At 42.1% G+C, this 5,723-nt stretch overlaps 1 long non-coding RNA gene across 1 annotated transcript in view; it reads right to left on the reverse strand.

Annotated features, from left to right (window-relative positions):
* Nucleotides 1–4,241, reverse strand: part of LOC135100405 (uncharacterized) — a 26,454-nt gene extending 22,213 nt beyond the window's left edge. Inside the window, exon 1 of the long non-coding RNA XR_010268684.1 lies at nucleotides 3,558–4,241. This is a non-coding gene — a long non-coding RNA (uncharacterized LOC135100405). The remainder of the gene's footprint in view (nucleotides 1–3,557) is intronic.
* Between the last annotated feature and the right edge of the window lie 1,482 nt (nucleotides 4,242–5,723).

Consider the following 5,723-nt stretch of genomic DNA (forward strand, 5'->3'; position numbering starts at 1 on the left):
AAGGGAGGTGAGGGTAGGAGCAAGGAAGGGCAGCAATGGTGGTCATTGCCATCTTGAGGGTGTTATTTTATTACTCATAAAAATTTTCGTAAATAATGATAAAAATAAACTAAAGAACACAATGTATTGCTGAAGCAAATAAAAGCGTAAACATGATATACTCCATATGGCAACAACGATTAGCTAGATGTTGCGGGACAGGTCTGTGTAGTCACCTGTCCCTGGTGGGCGTTCATACTTAAATGTTCTGTAGCTTTTAAACCATGGCGTTAAAACCATCGGATCAGTGAATGTTTCCGACTTAGAATAATTTGATCTTTCATTTCTGTAAATATGTGACGTTCCTCACCGGACAACCTGCATGCTGACATGAGTTCTACGTTTTATAATGACAATACACATCCTTAAGCTAACTTGAAACTAAGAAGAAGAAAACTTTTCTCAGGATAATCCGTAACTAACGATGTATGCAAGATACTATGAAAATGTGGGAAAGGTGTGTGTGTGTGTGCGCGCGCACAGAGAGAGAGATATGAGAGAGAGAGAGATATGAGAGAGAGAGAGAGAGAGAGAGAGAGAGAGAGAGAGAGAGAGAGAGAGAGAGAGAGAGAGAGAGAGAGAGAGAGAGAAACCTGCTGGCCACTAATGAAAGTAACTAGATATATATACATACTAGTGATAGTAACGAACGTGCCGGGGAATAAGATACAATAGATGAAGAAAGTTCCCCACCTCTTGACTCGTGTAATGTGCTGCCAGAAAACAGTTAAAACAATATTTACCTTGTGGAAAACACTTACATACTGATATTAGAGAACATACAATACTTTGTAAGTCACCATGAGAGATGCATGGAGAGAAAAAAGTGGGTGGGAAAGGTGCCTGAGGAGAAGAGAGAGAGAGAGGAGGGAGAGGGAATAAAGAGGAGAGAGAAGGAGGAGGAATAAGGGAGGCGATAGAAGGAAAGGGTGAGGAGGAAAGTGGCTCGAGAAGGGCGCCTGAGGAAGAGGCGGGGAAATAATGCGAAGGGGAATGCTAGGAAAAAGAAAAGCATCACAGGCAGAAAGGAAAGACACAGAGGGGAGGAAAAGTGGAAGAAGAACAGGGAAGCGGTCTGAGGGAGAGAGGGAGGGATGGTGCGCGGTGATACAGAAGCAGGAATGGGGTGATGTGAAGCTGGGAGAGATAGGGAGAGGGGAGCGGGAGGGGAGGGAGAGGGGAAATGAGGAAAGATGATGTGTGTAGGGTACGAAGATAAGAGAGAATGTTTACATGATGGAAAGAGGTGTGTGTGTGTGTGTGTGTGTGTGTGTGTGTGTGTGTGTGTGTGTGTGTGTGTGTGTGTGTACTCTTGTAATTTCAGATAAGGCATATACACCTGGGAACGGTGACACTTACTTCCATTCATAATTTCTGGAGTATTTCATAGCAATCAATCGCTAATGAAGGAATAGTTGGAGGACTATATAACATTAAATCGTAACCTTTGACAGGGTAATGGGATCTGAGCGCCTTAACTACACACGCAGTACGCTTTCCTGTTATACCAAAATGAGGGTTCAACGTTCAAAATGGTAAGCATGTTGACGAAATTTTCCTTACAATGGTCAGTCTGCTGGAAACAAACCTTTCAAATACAATCCCATCTTCCCTCATACATTCATCAGGAGAAATACACAGTGCGAGGCTCAGTGCAGACCACCCGAGCGGCGCCGCCTTTGTTCTTTTGTCCCTTTGCCTCCGTGCTCCAGAACTGATGCCCACACACCTCCACCAATACTGACTGATCTCATTACCTGTGTGAGTGATCTGATCAAATTCAATATTAACGGCACGAGGAGGGGACGCACAGCTGGGCTCGGCCACATCACAAAGCTGATGACACAAGGAAGGCTTGGGACGGTTCCCGGGACGTGTGTTCGAGTGTAACCTTTGTGTCTTTTCAAGCATACGAGTATTTCAAAGGTAAAAACTGTAAAAAAAATACGCGAGATTTGTACATATAGCTGTGAAATTAAATGTTTTGCATTATTTCTATTTGAAGTGGGTGTGTGTGTATTTTCAAGTTTGTATATATATATATATATATATATATATATATATATATATATATATATATATATATATATATATATATATATATATATATATATATATATACGTTTTGCAATATGGTGTATATGTATGTAACGCAATAAAAAAAGTGTTGTGCAGCTCCGTGAACAAGTTAATGGTGTGGTTGGTGATATTATTAAAATATCTGTATGTGTTGATTTCGGCAGGCGAAAATGAAGCCACACACCCGCCACTAACAACCTTATTACCGAGTGTGTTCCATTCAGCCACACACCCGCCACTAACAACCTTATTACCGAGTGTGTTCCATTCAGCCACACACCCGCCACTAACAACCTTATTACCGAGTGTGTTCCATTCAGCCACACACCCGCCACTAACAACCTTATTACCGAGTGTGTTCCATTCAGCTATCACTCAAAGACCAGCCACGTGCCTCAAGATAAGCTAAACCCGGGGATGCTAACACTGCAAAACCACACACACAGTGAGGCATCTTAAGGCAGTAGAGTCTCGGGGTAGGTGTTGAGTACGGCGTCTATTGCAAGCATGATGAAGGCAGCGAGTGAAGCGTGAAATGCGTGAAGCGAAAGCACGGCACGCGCCATTACAGGTACACCCAGTAACGGAAAGTCTAGTCTGGCTGAGGAGGCGAGGCTGATCATGGAGGAGATACTGGCCCATGTTCTGAAACGGTTCACTTTCCCACCATGACTATTTTCAAAGGCCACAGATGATTACCCGGATTCAAGAGTGTTTCTCCTGTTAATTATGTAGAAAATATTGTTACTCTGTCTCTAGAAGCATAAAAACATCCTTAAAAATCCTTTACCTTGAACCATAACTTTCTGAAATTACGGAAGGTGCGGCGCTGAAGGGTGTCAGAATATGGTCCATTACCGCCTCCGTCACAACACCTGGGTCACTGCAGCCAGTCAAGGAAGTATTACTTTGATAAATCTGATACGACTTGATGCTGCTGAGGACGAGATGTTCATTGCCACCCTGTTGCTGTGGCGACTTGTGTTAGCGAGTCTTGTTCGCGGCACTGACACTGGCAAACGTCTAACACCAACAACGTGCTATAAAGAATATCAGCAACAACCAACCCTATGATATCACTAAGGAAGCTCTGATACGAATAAAATGATACACCAATACACATCATTAGAACATACAGCTCAGTGTGGCGTCCTCGTCTAACCGAGGTGTCATTCGTTATCCTTATTGTATATCTATTCATTATCTATTCTGCTCATGGCGTGTTGAAGAGGATAAGAACGATGCGACAAGACAATAGGCCTACCTGACGCTGTCTCTGTAGAATACATGGGCACGTTCTAGAGCATATGAAAACATAACTGTCAGTTGGGTAGACCAGTAGGGCTATTATCCTTGTCCTTGAATTTATCTGGTCTTAAACCGAAGCAAAACATGGTGACTGCACACCAAAGACAACAAACATGAATCAACAACTGTACCTCGCTCCTACTGCTGTCCGGCGCCGCCACGGAGGAAATCAGGCAAGAGACACCAGACCTGCAGCACCACACTCCCCGCTGCCGGCGCTCAGTACCCACGCACGCTGGCTTCTCCCGGCAAAGTCTGCACCACGGAAGCTACAGAGTCTAAACCTTCCTTGGTCTGCACTACTGTCACGTACAATTAACGATCACTACACAAACTAATGACACAGTTGGTCCATTACTGGGATGATTAACGCGCAATTCAGATCACGTGACGGCGCGGCGCCTCGGCCCTCAAGTGGTGACGCCAGCGCGTGGGACCTCCGCCTGGCCAATCCGAGACTCGGTTTGTCCTCGAGGTTCACTGCTTCGAGTCTTGGTCATACCTTTTCTTTATTTCCGGTATGTGGTATGCAGGGATATGCCACTCAATTGCTGTAGTGTGTATGAGGCAACAATAATATCACACGGTATACAAAGGACGTATGAGAGCATGGCAGGTCTACGAAAGGCATATCTCAGCTCGGTTTCAAACATCTACGCTGACTCGAATCCCTACCTCAAACGTCACATTGCCAGATTCACCACCACACTGTACTCCTGCAGTGTGCACGAGGCAAGGATCAGATTACACCTCATGCAAAGAACATTTAGCAGCACTGCAGGTTCAAGAAAGGCGAATTTTAGCTTGGTTTCAAACGGCGATCCATCCCGACCCGAGTCCTCAACTTAAGGCGTCACTTTGCCAGATCCACCACCACACTGTATAATGTAGTGTGTAGATAAGATAAGATAAGATAAGCTTTATCGTCACACTGAATACATATTCAACATGAAATTCTTTATGGCCTCCGACCCCTCCAAAAAATATAAAACTTAATTCTAAAAAGTAAATAGTGTTATATTAAAAGTGTAGTAAGTTAGGTATGCTGAGATGCTAAATAGTTATACAATTTTATACTCTTTGGAATAAAATAATTTTTAAACCTATTTGTGTGTAGCCCTGGGAGAGCCAACCTTTTGCCTGATCTAAGGAAGAAAATGTTGATGCAGTGGATGGCTTACATCACTCATAATCTTATTCATGTGTTTTCTTACATAAGTGTTATACAATTCATCTAATAACACAGTTTTTGCATGAAGTTTACCAGCAGTTTTAACAATTTTCTTCATTTTGTTCTTATCTCTACATGTTAACTTTCCATACCATATTGTAATGGGGAGTTTTCATAACTAGTGGTTGTCACCAGGTGGCAGACCAAACCTTTCTCTCACATACAAGCAATATCAGATATACCTAGTGTTATTCTATTTGCATGAAGATGCAATGGGCTTATATAATATATTTTTCTACGTAATCCCTTCTAAGTAGTAACACAAGTAAAATCAAACTCTTTTCATGAACAAATGTATCTAAGTTGATTTTCTAGTGAATCGGCATTTAGATTTATTTGGTCATCTTAAGATTTCCAAATGAATACACTCTTGATTGGAAACGTCTTAATCTAGACGACAGTAAACATAAAGGCAACATGTCTGTGACAGTCAAAAGTCCAAAGTACATACATCTCCTTCCTAGTTTATGGAAACGGCAATTTTAATTAAAAAAAAGCTGTCAACTCGAGTGTCCTGGCAATAGTAATGCTGTATCTCTAACCAAAACAAACACCTGACTCGGCCGCGCTGGTTGAACTTAAGAAACACGTTGTTGGACAAGAAGTTAAATGTTGGTGCGGTGCCCATCTCCACTACGCCCTAAGCAATGGATTACGGCAGCTGGACACTACAGCAGCAGTAGGATCGCCTGAGAGATGTTTGTTTTGGTTCTCGATTACTTTGCCTTGTCGCTCGCTTCGTGAGAGGGATGCTAAAATACCCCCCACAAAAAAAAAAAAAAAAAACTAGAGCCATATATCACGATGTTAGTGAGTAGGTTGTGTCATGCTATATAGTACAGTGATTTTTTTTTTTGTCCAAATCAATAGTTTTATACTTGTAATATACTTTATTTAAGATAATGCCAGCAGTTTACTCGATAATCACACACACAAAAAAAAATCAATTTGACCACATTGTGTCAATATTATCCATACCGGATATTGAAAAGTCGATACATCATTTCAATAGTATCATGATGATCAATGTTCTATGCATCTTTACGCACCTGGGATTTACTACAAC

The sequence above is a fragment of the Scylla paramamosain genome, chromosome 5 (assembly GCF_035594125.1).
Source record: "Scylla paramamosain isolate STU-SP2022 chromosome 5, ASM3559412v1, whole genome shotgun sequence".
NCBI classification, from domain to species: domain Eukaryota; kingdom Metazoa; phylum Arthropoda; class Malacostraca; order Decapoda; family Portunidae; genus Scylla; species Scylla paramamosain.